The 22,575-nt window shown below is 43.4% G+C and overlaps 1 long non-coding RNA gene across 1 annotated transcript in view; it reads right to left on the bottom strand.

Annotated features, from left to right (window-relative positions):
* Positions 1-22,575, bottom strand: part of LOC105855629 (uncharacterized) — a 61,472-nt gene that overhangs the window by 33,479 nt on the left and 5,418 nt on the right. Inside the window, exon 2 of the long non-coding RNA XR_012922172.1 lies at positions 1,364-1,479. This is a non-coding gene — a long non-coding RNA (uncharacterized LOC105855629). The remainder of the gene's footprint in view (positions 1-1,363; positions 1,480-22,575) is intronic.

The raw sequence follows: 22,575 nt of genomic DNA, 5'->3' as shown, positions 1-22,575 counted from the left end.
TAGACATTTTGAGTATATTATATTATTCTGGTGTCTATTTAAAGCTTTGATTTTAGCAGGCAGTTGACCTGGTAAGTTCAGAATGCATGTTCTGGTCCGCTTCGTGGGCTGTGGCTTAAATTTCCATTTCATTTTCAAAGCCTTTGCTGTGCTACTATGGTCTGCCCCACTCAGGTGCTTCCCTGAGCCCTACCTAATCTGAAATCCAGGTGGTGTTTCAGACAAATGTTTAGTTTTTCTGACCCTTTAAACCTTTTGCTATGTTGTTTCCTGACTGTTTTGTGCATAGGGCACTAAGAGTTCTGCCCAGAGTTTCATACACAGATTTAGAAAATCACATTTTCTAGTTCTCTCCTCCACAATTCTCCTCTTCCACTCTAGCTGGGAGAGGGAAGGCCGCCTTCTCATTAATGCAAGAGGCAGGACGGATGGGTGGGCTCTATCCACAGCTTCCCACCAGCAGCACCTGGTGAGGGGGGGGGGACTAAGCTTTTTATGTGTGTGCCGTGTGCTTGTGCTAGGGCAGATATGGCCAAAATGATTTTTGGCTAAAACAAGAGAAGACTTTTCTTGGGATTTTTTAATCTGTACCCATTAGTCTGTGTTTCTGGGTTATAGGCCTCTTCAGAGTCTAGGCTGCCACATATAGGAGGCCAAAAATAGTGAACAAAACGAAGCAAATAAGCAAACAAAACCCAGGACACTCTCTGCTGGATGGTTCCTTGAGTCTGGAGGAATTGGCAATCCATTTTTTTCCTTCTACTTTCAGAGTCTTCTGTCAGTTGCTTTATGAATTTTGTGCAAAGCTTTTAGAGGAATAGGGTAGAGTATGTGTCTTCCATTTAGTTGTGGAGACCTACCCACTTCTCATGAAACTGCATCCTAGAATCTATCCCTTACCTGCCCCACCTCCCTGCTCCCTGAAAACTCCAGCAGCCACTTCTGCATGTCTGGGCACTCAGTGTGGATTGTGGCCAGTGAAGCTGTCCTACTCCCACCTCCCCACCTGTCAGGGGCTGTAGGATCTCCTAACTCAGGCTCCATGTCTCGCCTACCAAGGTGAGTTGAAGGCTTATACGGCATATAAACCATGGTCATCTAGGTGGTAACTGCTGAATCAGTCCCCACACTTACCTCCTGAGGACAAACATCAATTCTCAGAGGCAATGCCTTTTAAGCCCATAGAAAGGAAATACTTTCGTAACTGCCTCATAATATGCAAAGTTTCCTCTCCTACTAAGTAGTTGAATTTCACATTATTATGCCTCTTCTAATATCCACTTTCGAATTATGCTCCCTGAAGCCTGCCAAACAAGGAAAGGGCCCCATCCCCAAGCCAGCTGTGTCTCAAACATTTGCTTACCTGCCAAGGCTTGAAGTCTACCCCTGCAGGGCTCAATTCTGTTCTCAAAGGCATTCACATGGATCCATTCCAGTTTTTCTCTATTTCTGGGTTCTTTTATACTCACAACTCTCCCTCTTTAACAAACAAAAAACAGCATGTGAACAACAGGAAGAACAAACTGATAAAACTCCCTGCATCCTGCTACTCTCTTCTGGCTACAACCATCTCTTCTTTTTTTTCCAGAAAAATGTCTTGAAAGGATAATCTATGAGTCCTCATGTCCTCCCTCAGCTTCATATCTCACCTCAGCTTTCCTTTACTCCTACCACTTTATCAAAAGTTCATCAAGGTCCTCAACAACCTGAACATTGCTAGTTCCAGTGAGAGCATTCCAGTCCCCCAGACTCCTGACTCTTTCTCAAAGCTCTCCAGTCTTTTGCTCTGTGACAGTCTTCTCCTTTCCCTCCCACCTCTCTAATAGTTCTTCATCTCCTTCATGGATTTCTTAGCAGCCCACCATCCCTTCAACATGAGTGATGATGATATGATGATGCTGTTGATTAGTAACCAACCTCCATCTGTACCGAGTTCTTATACCAAGTTCTGGGCCAGGTAGTTGGAATGCATTATCACATTTAACTCTCTCTGAAATCCATTTTTTGGAATGTGGAAACTGAGAGATGTCAGGTTGTTTGCCCAAGTTTATGCAGTTATTCTATGGAAGAGGATTTGGGTAAAAGTTTACACAAGAGGTTCATCCTTGGTCTATTTCATAATTCACTTTGCATCTTCTTCTTGAATTATTTTCTCCATTTTCATGGTCTTTCATGAGTGCAGAGACCTCCTAAAACCAAACTTTTTCTTGAACTTGTTAATCTGCATATTTCCTACAAGGTTCTCCAGAGAAACATAACCAATAGACTGGATGGATGGGGAGATAGATACAAAAAAATAGATTTGTTGTAGGGATTGGCTCACATGGTTATGGAGGTTGAGAAATCCAGCAGATGATCTGCCATTTGCGAACTGGAGAACCAGGAAAGCCAGTGATATGATTCAGTTCAAATAGAAAAGCCTGAGAATTAGGGAGTTAATGGTACAGGCCCCAGACTGAGTCTAAAAGCCTGAGAACCAGGAGTGCCAATGTCTGAGGGCAAGATAAGGCCATTGTATCAGCTCAAGCAGAAAAGGGAGAGGGAGAGAGAGAATTTACCCTTCCTCTGCTTTTTTGTTCTATTCAGGTACTCAAGGAATTGGATGATGCCCACTCACATTGGTGAGAGTGGTTCTTCTTTACTCAGTTTTCTGACTCTAATGATGATCTCTTTTGAGACACCCTCACAGACACACTGAGAAATAATGTTTTAACAGCTATCTGGGCATCCCATAGCCCAGTCAAGTTGATGCATAAAATTAACCATACACCTAGACACCTCTTTGAATTCATAATAATCCTTCCTCTATCCAATCAGATTTCCCCTTCAATATTCTAGGTCTTTGTGACTGAAATAGTCAGCTTCTACCTAGTTGTATAAGAAACACACGGAATACTGACTCTTCCTCTCTCCTTCACCCTTTAGTTGTCATAAAGTTTATTAATTCTGCTCCCTATTTCTAGAAGCCAGCTTTTCATTTCTATGAACTGTTGTATAACTCTTGAATTGCTCCTCAATTACAGGAAAGTGAAGTCAAGCTACCTAGAATGCCACACATACATTTTCCAGAATTTGCAACACTAACTTCTCCAACATCTTTTCCTTCTACTTCCAGCCCCCAATTATTGCTTATAAATCTCTCTATCCTACCTCTACCATAGAACTTAACACTTATATTCTCCCCCATCCACCTTAAAATCCCTACTAATCCTTCTCTTAGCCAACTCCTACTTCATTCTTTAAGACTGCTTAGACACCACATCCTCCAGAAAGATCTTCTGAAATCCCAGCTTGGGTAGGGTGGGCCACTTTTTGTGGGCTCCTATTGCACCCTGGGTGCACTTAGCATAATACTTATTATAATACCTGTATTGATATTATCTAATAATGTTTCTCTTTCCCCTAACACCTCCAGATAGTTGGCCTCTTGAAGGCAACAGCCATGCTCCATGCCTCTCTGTACCTTTAGTGCACCTTGGTGTGGTGGCTTTGTGTCAACTTGCCTAGACAGAGCTACTTTCCCAGAATTCCCTCCCCTGCATGTTTCTCGTTAGAGTAGGCCACGAAAAAGACTCTTGTGGAAAATCTGGAGGCTAGAAATAAAGGAGTAGCCTTATTGTAGCTTACACAGATTGCTGCTTGTCACCGGCTCATCTCGTTGGTGTGGGGTAGCAGCCAGGCCTGCAACCACTCCTCCTTGACCAATCCTGCTCCAGCCCCTATGACTCCTGGGCCAACTCTGTGATGAAAGGCACCAGCTCTTCCTGTAGGCCACCACACTGTCAAAGCCAGCAGCAGCAAGAATTGACATGAGTTTCAGCCTTTACTCATGGGTTCTAGCTGATGTTTATGGGCCCCAGTTCATCTTTGCTTCCCCACTGCCTGCCTTGTGGACAACAGCCTTGCAGAGATTGACACAAAACATGTGTATGTATGTATATGTGTGTGTATATATATTTTTTATATATACACAAAATATATGTATTACCTCCCAGTGAATCTGCTTATCTGATTGAACTGTGACTGATATGTGTGATGAGGATTTATTAGGCAAAATTTGAGACATGTCAAAAACAATGGCAAATCACCAGCTTTCCTAATAAACATTGCTGTAATAATATTCCAATCAATCATATCTCCATATGACCTCTTCACCATCCCACAGGGCAGTGTGGAGTTAATAGCCTTTGGAGTCAGAGAGGCTGGGCTCACAGCTGGCTCCACCACTTTCCAGCCACTTTCATTGGGCAAACTCCAAATCTCTATAAAATGAAGGAACAATTGTATCTACCACATAGGTTTATGATGGATTAAGAGATAATCCACTTGAAACTCTTACTATATGATTACCATGTAATTAATGTTTAAATCATGTTAGCTAATATTAATTGTATAAAATACAAACTACTTGTAGATAGAACATTTGTCCCCACAATAATTTATATTCCACTGGTTTACATTTACACCCATAATTCATAAACTGCATTTATATTATTGAAGTGCAGAGACTAAAGTACACTATAGGGGTAATGATTATAAATATATTGACACTGTTCCCAGTCATTTATGAGTTAAAGAGTTTATAATGATAAAATGTCATAGACATTAATAATATAGAAGATTAAAATGATAGAGTCTACTTGTGTTGACTGTGTAAACTCAGAATTATGTAATCCCGTCTTTCTTTTTGTTCTTTCAGAAATCTCCCTTTAGCTTTAGAGTTTTAAATTCTTTCTGCTTTAAAAACTGAATCAATCCATGTTTTCAAAACTGCTTTATAAAATATAAACCCTACATTTGGCTCTCCTTTCCAATTTATCTTTTTAGAGAGTCATTTAAGAAGATGGACACAGTCATGGCATCTATTAATAGCACTAGTTTAAATATTGATTCATCTAGAAGGCTTCCAAGGTCCTACTAAAATCTTTTTTTTTTAGCAAGTTTTTTTTTTTAATTTCAGAATATTATGGGCATACAAACACTTTGGTTACATACATTGCCTTTGCACCACCCAAGTCAGAGCCACAAGCGTGCCCATCCCCCAGAAAGTGCGCACTGTACCCTATAATAAAATGTGGGGTACGTATACCATGGAGTACTACTCAGCCATAAAATCTTAACAAAATGAGGAAATGAACACATATTTTAGAAATCCCTTTGGCTCTTAGGGACTGAGCTTGCAGGAATATGCAAAACAGAGGATGAGAGAATGACTTGGAATGATTTGCCTTTTCTATTCTTTTTGTCTTTTGGGACATTTAATTTTTTTGAGCTTTCTTTGTTTATGAATTAAAAATGCTTTTGTTTATTAGTCTAATTAAATTATTTTAAGAACATAAACAATGCGAGATAAGGGACTCAAACATTGTGAGCCTCTCTGTCTCTCTCTGTGCTAACAAACTGTCAGCGTCATAATAAAACAAGTATATTTCTAAATAAGGCAAAAACGGCCGGGTCCTGTCTGCGAGCCCAAGAAGCCAGACAGAACATCCTACTGCCTCTCCTGCCCCTGGTACACATTGGGAGCCTCACTAACCCTAGTAGGATGTGACAGAGACCAAAGGTTGGTTCCTACTTGTCATACAGGAGGCATTAAAAATTAATTGTATTCTATAGAATAGAGAAACAATTTGCATTTTTTTAGCAAATGAAACTTTTTAAATATGACACTATATATACTTTAATTTATGAGATTATGCAAAGCCAAAGCCTCGTCCACTCCCCCTTCAACCCCCTTGAATGAGTCCTTAGGAGTCTTTGGAACTTGCCTTGAAGATAAAGGATGAGATGAATATTCTCACAGTTCTAAATGCTACTTCTTGAAGAACTCAATGTAATATTCTTAAGGCTCAGGAAGGTGGGGGAGTCCATCTCAGGCCAGAGACAGAACATGCCCAGTATCAGTGCTCGGCATGGCACGCGACAGACAGGTGCCCATCCTGGTTTCTCACACTTCCCATATCCTGAAACCCACCGGGCACAAGGGGTGTCCGTCCTCCAGGGCTCTTTCCCCAAGGAAGCAGATCTTCCAGGGCAGAGATCAAAGGGCCTGATGTGCTCTTGTCTCTTTCCTGCTTCTATCTCCCACCTTCGCATACACAGGCCTCCTTCCGTTACCTGAATCATCACAGCTCCTATGGATTCACAGGAAGCATTTTGTTTATGTAGAATCCAAGTGCACATGGAAGTTTGGTGAGTTAACATTTTTAAGAATGTGAAGGGAACTAGTATTTGAAATTCTTACCCTAATGCATGCATCATCCTCAGATCAAAGGGAAAGTGCATGTGGTTGGGATATGCTCTCTGTCTTTGAGGAATGCATGGTCTCACTGGAAAGATAGTATGAGCTATCTTGTGCTATGGGTTTGTCTTAAAAGCAAATGTGATAGCCATTCCAGGACTGTGGGGTGCAAGAGTAGGGTTCTAACAATGCCTGGAGTCACTGATCACTGTGATCATGTGATCGTGATGGGCAATACACAGTCAAGCCTGTTCTTAAGTTAAGTATTAATAAATTTCAAGGATTCAAGGAAACTTCTGTGTCATGATCTCAAAAATAAAATTAGAAGACAAAGAATGATGGTTTTCTGCTCTTAGAGGAAGACCAGGTGGCAGGAAGCCATGTCACCAGATGTGGAGTTTCCTAGTCTTGAAATCCACTTGTTGCTATTTGCTTCCTGTTGTCCTTGGTGTTTTTTCAGTAGCTTTGGAGGAGAATGAGAGGAAGCATGCTTTATTGTGTCTGAGCCACAAAGCTGAATTTATAAGGACACAGCAGTGTTCTTGCTGTTCAGCTTTCATTCTTGCCTTCCATAGGGTTTGCTGCTGGCTATTGTAAATCACATCAACAGCAGCTGCAATCTCTGGTGAGTTAAGCTGAAGCCAGTGGGACAGTGATCTAGAGGGTCTGGTTTGGGTCCATAGTTTCCTGTTGGGAAACACCCAAGTTATAGCCAATATGTAGTTATAGAGCTCACTCTTTTCATGTGTGGCTGAGTCATTTTTCTTTTTATAATGAGTATTTACAATTTTTCAAACACAAATTCACAGTACAAAGCTACTCCATGCTTACCACTTTGCATGCTACTGCAAAACCACATTTATTGTGCTTTCTCAGTTTTTTGTCAAAAACTCCTCTTTTGGGACATAAATGTTGCATGTTTTTTCACTCTATTTTTTAAAACAATTTAAGCTGTCATTCATTTATGAAGCTCCTTCAGGTAGGGGAGAGGAGAGGGCCCTGAAGGGGATGTGCGGGCCACTTACCAGGGCTGTCTCTCATGTCTGTCTCAGCCATCTTCCAGGAACTTCTGCTTTCTTCTTTCTGATGTTGCTCAAGTGACAACCCCACCCTGTCCTTTGTTCCCACCCTCTGGCATGGGGTGGGGGGGCAGCACTGTCCGAGGGAGTGAGGAGAGGGAAGAAGAGGAGACAGTGAGCCGGGCCACTCCCGCCTTTCCCAGCTCGAGCCCCCAGCTCAAGGGGGGTCCTCAGCAACAACCCCACACCCTCCCTCCTCTCTCCTGTGCTTCACACCCAGTGCCAGGGAGGACGGCTTCTCTGTGCTGCTTCTCTGCAATCTTTCTTTCCTTTATGTCTTTCCTTGTGAAACCAAAATGCTAGAGGGATTCAGGGACATGTGGGGGCCCCACAACATTCCATGTTCATGAAGAAGGAAGGTGGTGCTGGGGGCACCTGGAGCTGAGGCTTGCAGAGACTGGGGAAGGAAAGCCCCTGCCTTGTTCAGCTGGGGCTGCTCTAACAGCAAATCAGACTGGGTGGCTTATAAACAGCAGAAATTTATCTCTCACAGTTCTAGAGGCTGGGAAGTTCAAGATCAAGGCACCAGCAGATTCAGTGTCTGGTGAGTTCTGTTTCCTGGTTCACAGATGGCATCTACTCCCTGTGTCCTCACAAGGACCATGGCAGCTCTCTGAGGCCTCTGTTCTAAGGACATTAATCCCATTCATATGGGCTCCACCCTAATGCCTTAATCACCTCCCAAAGGTCCCACCTCCTAATACCATCATGCTGGGGCTTAGGATTTCAACATATAAATTTTGGGGGGACATAAACATTCAAACCGTAGCAGCCCTCTCCTCGTTCTCAAAGCCTCCCTCAATAATGCCAACAGAAGAATGATGAGGTTCATAAATTTGGAGAGGAGAGCTTTAAGGGGTGCAGCCTGCAGGTGGCTATCTTGCAGGCTGCTAAGCACAGCCTCAGGCAGAAGCCAACAGCAAGCACTTGGAGGGAAGGGTGAAGGGAACAGGAAATGATGCTGAGTGGGGCCAAATATAAATATTTCATAAGCTATAGGAAGAGTCACGAGTACTTACAAAAGAAGAAACATGTGCATGTGCAACTGAGCTTCATGGCAATTCATGGGTCCCAGGTTCAAAAACTGACAGCATTAACATGGTCCAAGGGTGCAGATTTTGGTCCTCTGATGTCAAAAGATGAAGCAGAGGACATGAAGGCCCACTGTGCTTGTGCACAGCCTCTGTAGACTGGCCAGCATCATGGTCTGTGGGCTCTTCTCAGGAAGGAATGCTGGCCAGTTGTGTCAAAACCACAAAACAGAGGGGCAGTCACGAGGTTGCTTGAAATCAGCCGTGGAGCAAGTCTTTCCAAAAGTGCTGTGTTCTGTTTAGTCCTTAGGGAAGGGAGCCTGACGACAGAGGAGGTTATAAGAAGGCATGTGAGACCTCTTCTCTCCTTGTGGCTAGGAACTCAGGTTTTAGGGTTTCTCTGGGGCCCCCTTGGCCAAGAGTGGGTCCATTCAGTTAGTTGAGGGGCTTAGGATTTTATTTTCATTTCTCCATGACAACCCCAGTTTCAACAGGATTGCTGGGCAGAGCCTCTGAGACACACTGGGAGCCTTCACCCTGTTTCTCAGGTTGGAGAAGGTGTGGCCACAGCTGTGGTTGGAAGTAAGGGGAGTTAATGATAACAGAAAGGAAGCTGATGTCTGAGGAAGAGAGGTGGGGTCATACCTAAAGTATCTCCAAGGCTTTCTATTGGTGGGGAATGCTAACTCGCTAACCCTCCGCTGGAACACCCGGTCTAGCCATTCTGCCTCCTGTCCATGCTCAGTCCCTGCATCCCCTCGCTCTACCTCTGCTGGTCTCCATTAGGATGGAGCCTCTTCCCCAGGACAGAGAACCTTCCAGCAACTCAGACCGTGTGGCCCTTGGCTACTCCTAGCACACGGAGTCCTTGATACCACAGAAAGCGTGGGATCCGGGGTGGGGGCAGGCATTCCTTATGGGATCAAGGGTAGAATGAGGGTCTAGGTTTGAAATTGGCACCAAACCGCCACATAGGACTACCCTAGCCAAGACAGCAGGGGAGGCCGTGTAACCATCGGAACGGGCTACGTCAACCCCAGAGCCTGCCCATAAAGGGGGGTGGGGGCAGCCACCTGCTTGCGGAGCGGCCTCTGCGCTCCCTAGGAAGGCCGGGGGCGCGCGCTCCCATCTGCTCACCGCGGCACTAATGAAGAAATTCCTCTGCCAGGCATGCTTGGAGGAATAACTCATGAAACAGATTGTAAAGCCCAGGCCCATGACTTGCTCTCTTGAGATCTGGCACTTACGTCGCTTTTTCCACTGGCACAGACTGAGCAGGAGGCCGGGCCTCCCCGCCTGAGCCTTGCCTGCGAGGCCCCAGTTCTTAAACTCTGCCCACACGTGCCGCGGCCATCCGAATCCTGCACACATCCCACCTGGGGAACGGCTGCAGTCTGCTGGGCCCTGCGCAGCAGGCCCACAGGTAAAATGCTGGCCTGTCCTTGGGCGTGGATCCGTTTTTTCCTGTCCCCCGCTGCCGCCAGGCTCTCGCCCTCCCCGCTGCACGTTTTGCGCAGTCCCGCGCTCCCGCTGCCCCGCTCCGCCCGGCGCGGGCATTTCCGGGTGGCGGGGGATGGGCGGCCGGCCGAGTTCCCGCCGTGGCTCGGCTGCAGTCGCAGCTGGGATGACTTCATGACTCTGAAATGGCGTGGGGCCGGGAAACAGGGCCGGGATTGTATTCATGGGGTGCAAGGTAGCAAGTGTGAAAGAAAGCCGCGTCAGACTCGACCTCCTGCTGTATTATTCTTTCAAAAATTGCTCTTATCTCCATCAAAAACTCCTGGGGTGCCTTTGGCCACTCCTCCAGGCCCCTGTAATGGTGGCTGCCTGCGCACACAGGTCCTCGCTAGGCCTAAGAGTCCTTGCAACCCTCCTCAGGGAATGTTAAACACTAGCCTTCCTTTAGGTGGGTTTCTAGGTTTTAGGGGAAATGGCGAAAGTTTGCATTTGAATCTGAAAATGAGGGCAAGTCAGCCTGTGACGTGGTTGGGTGGATCTGCAGGGAGGCGATGGCCGTGTTTCTCCTACTGCCTTGTCCTCCTGCCCAGGGCAGAGTCCGGCCTGGAGATGTGCCCAAAAGGCACCCAAGCCTTGCTCAGTGAGGTCCAGATCAGGAGAGTACTGAGGCCCTGGCACCATGTGACTTGGTTGTCTAGCTGCCTGTCATTTCAGGGTGGGGACAACAGACATGGCCTGCCCGGATGGGAGGCACAGGTGAACATAGATGGCCAGAGATGACTATATGCATGTTGTGATGGTGATAAATTGGAATAACCTGTCTATCAGGGGAATAGATACATAGAATGTGCCATATTTATATGATGGGCTTGTAGACAGCAGTTAAAATAAACAAACAAGATCTGTCAAACCAGCCTGGGATAAAGCTAAAAAAATAAAAAAAACCTGAGCAAATTGCAGATGATAACTGCAGTATGAAACCATTTATATAACAAAAGAACGAGGAAAAAAGAGAAAAAAATAGAAAAAGGAAAACCTTCATTAAGCAATGCTGTTTTCTGTGCTGCATAAATGCACGTATATAAAATATATACAGATATATGTATGTAAAAGTTCTGGAAGCCTAACCCCAAAGCCCCAAACTCTCTATGGGGAAGGTACAGACTGATGGAAATTGGGGGAATGTAGTCAAAAGGTACTATTTCATTTCAGGGAAGAATGAATTCACTTATTTCTTATGTAATTAAAAATTCATTTAAAAGAGAGGGAAAATGAGGTGTTAGTGGTTTACAAACTTCATCCAGTCAGATTTAGCAGATGTGGAAGTTTGCATTTGACCTATTTGTGAATAATTAGTGGTTTCGGTTCTTCTTTTTTTTTTTTTTCTTTTCCTTTGCTGAGATGTAGCAAATTGATATGGTTTAAAAGAGTGAGACAGGTGTGTGTGAATGCGTGTGTTCATAAATCAACAGGTGACTGTGTTAAGTCCCCCTCAAGAGAGTCCTTTCCAAGTCGTTAGTCTGTCAGAAGTGGCCTTGCTGAGCCACAGGGGCACCGCCCTGTCAAGCCAAACAGGGCTGCAGCACTCTTCGCTGCAATCGTGCTGTTGAGAAGGGCGCGGGGCACAGAGAGCCAGGTGGACCTCATCTCCTGCATGGAGTCTGCCTCGCCCTTCGTGCTTGCTATGGGACAACCTTGCAGGTAGACAGAAATCAGTAGTGCAAACCCCATGTTAGGAATTCACTTTATGTGGGGTCAGGTAAATGAATAATTTAGCTAAGGATTCTGCAAACCCAGAGGTAGTGATTTCTATAGACATTTTCAAGTGCAATGTGTAGTTCTCTGTGTGTGTAGAATTAATTATATAAAATTTTAAAGATAGTAAAAGAAAAGCGCTCTTTTATCAAAGAACATTTAACATTTCAAAAGACATTATAAACTTATTAGGAAATAGCTTACTATGTTTTAGAATCAGTATGAAACATATTAGTTGTTTTCAAAAATAATTTTTTCCCTATGATAATTATATTCTCATTGTAGAAAACTCAGTAGTTGAAGAAAAGTATAAACAGCAAAATTCAAAGCAGACAAAAATGAAGCAGTGGCTAATTCTTGATGAGTGGATTGTGGACATTTTCTCTAGAAAACATCTGTTAATGTAACAAAATCTCCTTCCTACTGGTGATATTATTTTATAGCCTGTTTGTCATACTATTAATAATAGCTGAGCATCCACCAGCCTAGAAACTTTCCTTGCACCGCTTTCTAGTCAGTTTCCTACCCATCTCAGGCCTTGGTGACCACTGGTCTGATTTCTGTCACTATAATGTTGCCTTTGTCAGAATGTCATATAAATGTCATATAATGTCATACAGTATGTGGCCTTTTGCAACTAGCTCCTTTAATTTATCATAATACTTTTGAGATCTTCCTATGTTGTTGCAAACATCAGAAGTTCTTTTCTTATTGCTGAATAGAACTCCATGGTATGGGTGTATCACAATTTATTTATCGTTGTGGGGGATTTGCTGAGCATTTAGAATCCCCTTTGGGTTGACGTCTTGCATCCATTTTGGAACACTCTGGGACATTATTTCTTCAAATGATGCTTCTGCTCCTACCTCAGTTTCTCCTCTCCTTCTGAGACTCAAGTTGCAGCTATACTAGAGCATTTGTTTGGGTTCCTTCTATCTCTGATGCTCTACTCTGTTCTTTCCATTCTTTTCCTTTCTGTGTTTCAGTTGGGGTCTCTTTCTGTGAACTTCAACTAGGCTGCATTTTTTAAGGTCCTTCAATATTCCTGATGCTCTTGCCATGAAGCTGGTGTATATAGAACCCGAAACTTTGCTCCCATCCGTCTTTTGCTTGGCTGACTCCCAGTTGGCACGCAGACTTCACTTCCCCAGGAATGCTGTCTCTGATTCGCAAGGAGAGGCCAGGTTCCCCGTGGCACCCTCTCGGAACACTCTGCCTCTTTCCTCCTGAACATGAACCAAAGCTGTGGAATTTATCTGCCTTCTCCTCTAGGACATGAGCTCCCCAGGGCAGGGGCTGTCTCTGCTTCTTGTTTATTGTTGTTTCCCCATCTGTACCTGGTACCTGAAACATTGTAAGATCCTAATATTTTTGAAATGTTGAATGAGTCCCTCTCCAGTTACTTGGGGGCTTCCTGAGATTCTTTAGGTCCCTTCACCATAGCTTGGAGCACCTCATCTGCGCCTGTGCACCAAGCATCCCACCCTCGGTGATGAACTTTACTGTAACGTTTACTGTGTATGGGCTCAGCTAACTTCAGAGATGAGGGATCAAAACACTTAACGCAGGGCACACTGGGGCAATTTCTGCCATAGCATGGTTAGAATACCAAGTTGAAAACAAAAAATAAGTTTGAACATAACTGTAGTAGACAACCCCTGAGACTTATGGGGAACTGCTGGATCTTTGGCTGAATTCTTGGTTATAAACTTCTAATTTTGCGGTTGACCTAGAAATTCTCATTTCTGGGAAATGACTGAGCCAGTTCTCTGTTCTCCTAGTTTGCAAAGGAGCTTGTGTTGTTTCTGACTACCATTAAGTTGCCACATTGGCTTACTTTTACTGTTATTCTCTAGGGAAACTTGTTTTTTTGGTCCTTCTTTCTTTTCCCCTTTCCCCTTTTCCTTTCTCCTCTCTTTATATATGATCTTTCCTAGGGAAGACACAAATCTGTAACTTCAAACAGTGTGATTAGTATTCAACTAACGGAGCTCCAACAGTACATTCCAGAGGATATAATGTTTCCACTGGGTGAATAGGTGAGAATTTCCTACATAATGTATTGAATTGCACAGGAAATAAATATTTCTGTATACATGTATATGGAAATATATGAATCTACAGATAATAAGAGTAGTAAGAAGATATAAATAAGAAGAGTAAGAGTAGCTAATATTTACTTCTTACATGTATTATCTCACTCAATCCTCCCACATATCAGATGAGGAAGTTATTATTATTCACTTCCGGAGAAGGTAACTAAAGTAACTGAATATAAGTTAGCTTGTGAGGGTCAAATAATAATGGTAGAACTGGGATAGAATCATGGCGTAGAATTCCTGTGTAAGACTAAGAGGAGAGAAAAATCATGGAGGATATGGGTGGTGCTTCTTTAATTTACATTAACCTTTATTTTTAAGGAAATTGTACTTTTAGCAAATTTAACTCACAAATGCATAGCTCTGATCAAATTCCTCTACTATTTAAAACCTCCCAGTGGTTCTCTGTTGTCTAACCAAAGCCAGGAAAGTTTAGCCATCACGAGCTTTCCCAGTAACTCTATCATTTTCTATGTGAACTGGCACATTGAGAATTTTGAAAAGGGATAATTTATCAAACTTATTTTACTACAGAGTGCATATTTCTCCTGGAGCATTTTCCAGTTCCCCAGTGATCTTGGGAAATGGTAACTTATAAAATAAAATGTAAGTACCTAAGTCTTGTTCCTCATACTTTATTTCTTTCTGGCCATCTCAAAGGTTTGCAGGGGCCAGAGAGGTAATGTCAATGAAAGAAGCCAGGAGAAATAAAATGATAGATGACAATTGCCTTCCACAGGGAGAGGATGTGAGTGTGACCTACTAGCGAGTATATGTCTCGTTCAATGGCAAGAGCAGCTCTTCGCTCTAGCTGAATGTCACCATGTGAAATGTAGGCTCAAGAATTATCAAGCATTTTGATATTCCAAGTGAATTTGGAAACTTGGATTTTGATTTATGCTACCATTATTTTGAATGAATGGCAACCAATTCAGATTAAAAACTCTATGGGGTGAAGATTGTGTGAGCCAAGCACGATACATGCACCAGCTGAGTTTGGCCCATGGACACCCAGCTTGTGACTTCTCTGCATGATAGGATTGCAGGTACTTTCACCTGCTTTCTTTTTAAAATGACACCAAATTCTTATTTCAGGGTGTAGTAGATCAATTCTTTCTGTCCATTTTTCAGGATCAAATATAAACAAATATCATACACACTTTTCCATATATGCATGTGTGTAAATATAAACCACAGTCCCACCCATATTTGGCTAACCCATTTTCTACATTCACCTCATTCTGAAGGTTGCTAATATTATGAGCACCTGTGGACCCCTCTTCTTTTCCACACTCCTGAGGGGTCACCATGTCACAGGCCACCAGGCCAATGGGTGGTTGACTCCAACACTTTTTGTAGACTCTATTTGCATGTGGTATGGTGGTGGTTGTTCCTGTGTATCCATATGTTTGTTCCTAATACTTCTTAAAATATCTGCAGAAGAAGGTGAAAATTATATTGTAAGATGAACTTATTTGCAACCAGTAGGATTGCAAGAACTTGACAAAGGATTGTAAAACTGGATAGAAGAAAACATACTGATATTCTAAAAAAAAGTTCTATGCTCTTTAAAGTAGAGAATAAGTTATTTCTCTTAATCTTATTGTAAGTAGAGCTCTGGTTTAAAATACTAAGAAAGGGCTCGTTCTGTAGGTGTGGGAATTTCTGTTGGCATAGATAGCTTTCCAAGAATGCGGGAATCCGATGTGGCCGTCACCACCGTCAACCTCACGTTGAGTATATCCCACCCATTCCTTCTCCTGCTCAGTGAGCCGTAGTCACTTTTCACTGCTCTGTGAAACCCGCGCTGATTGCCTCGCCCTCCTGCCTGTGGAGAGGTTCTCACTCCCTTGGCTGCAGTGTACATGTCTGGTGCGATGGGCGTGCCCTGTGGAAATGCTGTACGAGAATAAAACCTCTGCTTGTCCATCCTTCTGCCCCCTGTGCAACCCTAAGAGCAGAGCAGCAGTGTTATCTGTGAACCCCAGGCCTTCACATTGAACCCACCATCCAGGAGCTGCTCAACAAACATTTACTGGATGGCCATTTAAGGGAAGCATGGCAATTTAGGAAGTAGTTGGTAAAATGATGATAGAACTATCTATCCGTGGAACGGGCAAGTTGAGCCTTCCATCACTTGGGGTGTCCAGGTGGAAGCTGGATGACGGCTATCGAAAGTATTTCTGTAGGAGTTAGGATGGTCGAATGGGATCCTCTCCCAGGTCCCTTTGAGCTACGAGGTTAACGGGGCTTTCAGCTTTCCCAGATGTCTGCGCTGGTGCCTGAGTTGTGGAGTTGTGGAGAGAGAATGCCCACGCTCTGCTGCACCCGGCCTGACTGCTGCTACGCGCCGGCCGGACTTGGGACTTGCACCTGCCAGCACCTGCGTTTCTCTGCCTGGGGGCTTTGTCTGGCCTCTTGGCCCCACTCTGTCTGAGAATAGACAGCTCCTGGAAGCATCCCTCAACTGATGATCCAAGGGGTTAACATCCCAGCTCCCTGGAGCAGCAGGCAGGACAATGCTACCCTGGCCCCTGTGCTCTTCAGGGAGGACAAGCGAGCTCCAGTTGCCCAGAGCAGTGACTGGCCTGATGACTACTGGCCAATGTCCCCTCCTGTCTCCCTTTCCCACTTCCCTCCTAGTGTTGCCTGGGGTCACTCGTCACCTCCCAAATAAATGACTTGCACTCAAATTCTTGCCACCAGATCTACTTCTGGGCAAACCTAAAGAGACAGTTGGAATCTCAGCAGGTTCCTCCCGTGGGCCAACTCCCAGGACACTCACATTTGTTCCCCGCTGTGGAATAAGTTCAAGGAACAGCAGGTCCCAGAGAGAAGACTCAGAAGTCACAGTGACGGGGCTTCCACTGGAGAAGTGGCAGCAGGAATACAGCTGCTGCTGTTCCAGTTGCTAATTTACAGCCCCCACACCTCCAAGCTGAGGCAACGTCTAGCACTAAAGCAAACAGTGTGATTGAAAACGCCACAGTGCCTGGCAAGGACCACGACCACGGCCGGCAATTCTGTAGGTGCCACCTTTGCTGACTGCACTCGTTACCTACACAGTGCATGGCTGAATGGCAACACATTTAAACAAGCAGAATTCAGTAGTCTCCAGGGATCATTGTGTGGGAACTAGGCAAAGGAGGCAAAGGAGAAGTAAATTAGAGTCCTTCCAGATTGTTTTAACGTGGAGCCAGTTAATATGCTGTGGAAGAAACGGCTGATTTTACAGTTACAAAACACCCACATAACAGCAGGGAGGTGGGGGTTTCACAGCGTCCCTCATAATGACCAAGCTATTAAACATCAAGCAGAACTTGTGCCTTTTTTTTCCCCTTCTAACCTGAGATTTCTCCAGGGAAAAAGCATGACTATAGGCAAGTACAAGATGCCATCCTCAAAGCAAATCCAGGCCTGAGAGTGACATGTCTTGTGATTAATACTGACGCCCAGCCCTCCCAACCTTAGCGCGGCGGCTGAGCACCTGGGGCAGGAAACACAGTACGGGCCCTGCGTGATTGATGAGGAAACCAGTCGCTGGGAAATGCCGGTGCGGGGGAGTGAGCCCCAGGCTGACCCATGGAAGAATCTCAGCCTGGTGTGGCTCCTGCTGACAAAATCTATTATCAGAACTTGAAAGAACACGTGAGTGATGGATGAAGGGACCCCTTTCTCTTCTTTTGGCTGAGGAGCACCTGTTGCTCTTCTGCAGAGCTCCGAGGGGTCCTCCTGGAGGCCTCAGCGCCCAGAGCCGCGCTCGGGCTTCACTGGCACCATGTTCCCTGCCTGCTTCAACTTAGCCAGAAGACTGGACACGCCAAACCATGGATTTCATGTGTTGAAAAAGGTTTCTCTGCTTCTGCTCAGTTCTGAGGGTCCAGACAACTGTAGGGTAAAACACCAGAGGGGGAAAAAAAAGTTCCAATGGCCCCATGTTTATAAATGCCATTTGGAAAAGAGTCTATTTGTTTAACAAAAAACTTTCAATTTTATTAAAAGGCACTAAATACAGACTGCTGCTGAGCCAGGTCAGAATTGAGTTAATGTCTGTGTGGAGTCTTCCCTTGGAGCCTACTTATTTCATGCTGCATGAGATTCCAGATGACTGCCTAGCAAACCTAACTCTATCACTCCATCCCATCTGATGTGGGGAGCCTCCTGCTCTCGCCTCCCCAAATTCTGAGGGTCAGCTATTTTTCAATTCCAAGTTGGTTTAAATGAACTCCACCACTTGGAAAGGCTTTGTGTATGTTACCACCTTTCTAGGGTCCTTAGAAGAATGTCAGATTCTTATGATGCGGTGTCTGAAAGCTCCCCTGCTTCTCCTGCCTTCTGTCCTGTTGGAAGACAAGTCAATAATCGATGCTTTGATGTGACATGATGTAGTATATTTTCTCCTCAAATCCAAATAAATCTGTGACAAACAAAATCCTGAACTCCAGGATCAAACAGTGTAAGTTAGCACTTCAGGGTTATGCAGGTAACAGGACTCTTGCTGTCGGTTTCAAAAGTGTGACAATTAAATTTGGACTCTGCTAACACGCTGAGCACTGACTTGCACATTCACTATTTCATTAACTCTTCTCATCAACACTGTAACGTAGGCATTAAGATCCCCTTGTTTTGGATACAGAAACAAACTTCTCTGAAGGCTATGGCCACTTGTACAAGTTCCATGGTCTATCCAGGGACAGATTTAGAAAGATCCAAGTTGGACACTCTGCTCACAGTCCCTAGCTTTCTCCATTATAGATGTCTGAGCAATAATTAAGTTGAAATGACAGCAGAGAGGAAAATTTGAATGTACCAATAACTTTATTTTCCTGGCTGCTCTTGAAAAGCAAAGAAGTATAATTTGAACAAGAAAGCATTTTTTAAAAAATATGAAAATCTGAGTTTTTTTCCTTCTTGCCTGACGACAGACTCTTGGTCTCTTTCTCAGTTAGGCTTCTCTCCTTTCTCTGCTGTAGACTTCTTTATTCCTAATGTGTTTTAAGTCCCACAACCGTGTGTGCTCAGCGGAGGAAAGGATAGGCAGTATTGCTTTTCAAATGTCCCTAGGAAACCTAATATCATGCATTTGCTGCTCACTGCACCGAAATGGAACTTCCATGTGTAACGCAGCACCCCCAGACCCGGTCAGGCTCCAACATCTGCAACTTTTCAGATTCAGAGCCTCTGATTTTTTTTTTTTTGCTCCAACATGGATCCTTTTTATTTTTCTGTTAGCAATGGGAAATTTTGAGTAAGATGGTCCTAACTGGCAAGGTAAGAAATGAAGGAATATTCGGTGCTGGTTTCAAGTGTGATAAAGCAAATATTGATACTCTAAGGAAATGTGAGCTATTAATGAAAGTTTATTGTATTATCCACTTAGGGAATACAGATATTTCCACCTAAATATAGCATTTTTTTTACAAGGTTTTAAACTTACAGTCCTAATTCAACTTATGATCTCTGAAATCTCAAAGTGGAGAGCCTTGGGTCCGAGTCACACCAAATGTTCTGTGGTGGCATCTTCCATTCCAAGCAGAGAGCAGAGTGAAGACTGAACAGGCAGGGAAAGGAGATACCCTTATGGAAGGAATACACTTATACATTTCAGCCAAATTTCCTTATATTTTAAAGGTATTTCTTGCTTTATATTTTTTTTAAGTGGAAGCAAGTATGATACTAATGCATCCTATAACCATTTAAGGAAATGCTGGGATGAGGACACCCAGGGCTGCTCCAGAAGGAGACAAGCAGCTGCCTTACTGGAGTCCTGGACCCAGTCTCTGGGTTGAACCAGCACCATTCCTGACTGGCAGGCTGTTCCTGTGGTTCTTGTGCCTTCACTCTTTCTGGATTATAATGCATTGGCAAACCTAACTATATAGTTATTTGCATAAAATTAAAAGGTATGGAATGCAAGCTTTATAAATTTAGCATTTTGATGCCTCTTTTGGTGTAGGCTTTTGGTCCAAATCCTGCAGAATTGGCTTGCAGAAGCCAGGAAAGTGGCGGGAAGCTGGAGTAGCATTCTCCACTGAACCATCTGGTTTTTGTCATGGGAACCATGTCAGCTTCCATTTGTGTCACTCAGCTTACCTAAGGCTGTCTAGTCTAGGCTAAGGGCTCCCCCTGGTAAAGTTCCTGCCGTATTTCCTCCAGTTAATGTGGCCAATGAGTGCTTGGTACTTACCAATCTCCTATTACTCCCACTTTCTCTTTCCATGGGCTTTTACATCCACAGGCGTTTCATGGAAGATTAATCACAGAAAACAGTGTGGGGACACAGCTCCCAGGAAAAATGCACGACCAGCCATTCTCTTTCATCCCGGCACAGGCTGGGATTCTTACCTAATCCAGCATCGGCCTCACTGGGGCACTGGGAACTGAGTGAACTAAGGGCATACCTTCAAACCCAACTGCAAATGTGGTTTATTTGTACCCCAGACATTTATATGTCCCTAGAGCCACAAAAGAAATCACTCTTTTAATTAAAGACATTTTATTTTATGAGTTCCTGAAGGTATTGGCTCCGTGCATAGGGATTTAATAGTTGGGGATTTTGTTTAAGCACTGATCATTCTCTCATGCAATTGAAGTCTATCTCATGGAGAAATGTCTTTGGCTTTTAGATTTTGTTTTATCACAGCAGCCTTTCCTTTAAAGCAATATTTACAGAAAAACTGGCTGATTTGAGCTTAAGGATTATTGGTGTCTGTTGACTGTTTCAATTAATCTTATCAATATGTATTTCATGAAAACCTAGTTGTGCTGTCCAATTTGGTAACTACTAGCTATATGTGGCTATTTTAAATGAACTTTAAATTAAGTATAATCAAATAAGATTAAATATTTGCTTTGTCAGTCACACTGGCCACATTTCAAGTGCTCAGTAGCCACATATGGCTAGTGGCAACCATATTGGACACAGAGGTGGAACATTGCCATCATTGCAAAAAGTTTTAGGATGACACTGAATCCTAAAACAGGAAGGCAGGTGAACTGCACAGTGGGAGCACTATAGATGGGGCAGTTGCCAGCTCTTGGAAGGTGGACATCAGAAGAGATGAGCAGTGAAAGGTGATGTGCTATCTGGGCAAAGTATCCAGGTGGAGCAGGTGTGATGGGTCAATGCCAGGAGCAAACACAGGGCTACAACACGAACAATTCCAAAGTCTATGTGTTGAACAAATAACAGAGAAAACATACAAGCACAGTTGTGATACGGCTCTGGTCTAGAATTCTCAAGGAATGTTGTGTCAGTTTCCTGCTGCTGGTGCAACAAATGACCACAGACTTTCTGGCTTAACACAACACAAATTTGTTAGCTTCCAGTTCTGTAGGTCGGAAGTCTCACTGGACTCAAATGAAGGTGTCAGTAGGGCTATGTTTTTCTGTAGGCTACTTTCCTTGCCCTATTCCAGTTTGTAGAAGCTACTAGCATTCCTTGGCTTTGTGGCCTCTTTTCCCACCCTCAAAGCCAGCAACACAGCATCTTCAAGTCTCTCTCTGACTCTTACCCTTATTTCCACCATAAACCTCCTTCTCTGACACTTCCCTACCTCCCTCTTATAAGGATCCTTCTGGTTATATTGGGCCCACTCAGATAATCTAGGATAATCTCCCCATCCCAACCTCCAGAATCTTAATCACATCCACAAAGTCCTTTTGCCATGCAAAGTAACTTATCTGCCGGTTTTGGGGATTAGGATGTGGACATCTTGGCAGGGGCAAGTGTGGTAACACCAAGGGGCCTGCTCGAGGGCCGGCAAACTCACAGGTATTTACAATTTAGAGGCTGCCAAACGTTCGGGCCAAGAAATTATTTACTAATTTACATTCCACCTAATTCCATAAATGAGTTAATAGCATCTAACAACATGTTCATACAAGATATACCTTCCGATATAAAGTAAAAGGAGAAAAATGGATCAGGGTAAGAACACAATGAAAGAAAGAATGAACTATGAGCTAAGAAATATGCTCTGTAATGATCTCCCCTCCTCAATCAGTACATGTGTGGACATCTTAAAGGCAGAATTCTTTAAATGTAGAATCTAACAGTGTGTTCTCAATGTTACTTGAGTGATTCATACAAGGGGAGAAACCAGAAATTTCAAATAATCACTTCATGAAGGTCAAGAAAATAGAACCGGAAACTGTGAGTGGAGGGCAGATGGAACCGCTCCTCTTTTTTCCTTAAGACTTGGGGAAAGTACAGCCTCAGGAAGAAGTAATGCAATTTGCCATGTTTTTTTTATAATGCAACTGTATTTTGGACACTGAGACCGCAAAGATATTTAGAACTTGGTATTCACCCAGTTTTAGACCTTAAGAAATTATTAACTTGTATTCCACCTAATTCCAGAAATGAGTCAGTTGATTATAAAAACATGTATAATATAAAATATGGTGCCAAATATACTTTAGGTGAAAAAGGAAAGATATGTTAGGGAAAGAATATAATCAAGGAAGAAATGAAGCTTAAAAAAACATACTGTGTATTGATCTAAATCTGTTATTTATTTTTTGCAGCTAATGTAAATGGGATTGCTTTTTTCATTTCTTTTTCAGGTAATTTGTTATTAGCATATACACCTGCTACTAATTTTTATATGTTGATTTTGTATCCTGCAACTTTACTGGACTTCTTATAAGAAGCAACTATAAGATGAGAGTCTTTTGGTAGAGTCTTTAGGTTTTTTTAAACCTAATGTGACAATTTAACTTCTTCTTTTCTAATTTGGATGCCTTTTATTCCTTTCTTTTGCCTGATTTCTCTAGCTAGGACTTCCAGTACTATGCTGAAGAGGAGTGGTGAAAGTGGACAGTTTTGTCTTGTTCCCGTTCTGAGAGGAAAGGCTTTCAGCTTTTCCCATTTAGTATGATGTCAGGTATAGGTTTGTCATATATGACCT

The sequence above is a fragment of the Microcebus murinus genome, chromosome 12, assembly GCF_040939455.1.
Source record: "Microcebus murinus isolate Inina chromosome 12, M.murinus_Inina_mat1.0, whole genome shotgun sequence".
NCBI classification, from domain to species: Eukaryota; Metazoa; Chordata; class Mammalia; order Primates; family Cheirogaleidae; genus Microcebus; species Microcebus murinus.
The sequence above is the reverse complement of the archived record's forward strand: the minus strand, read 5'-3'. Positions and strand labels throughout refer to the sequence as shown.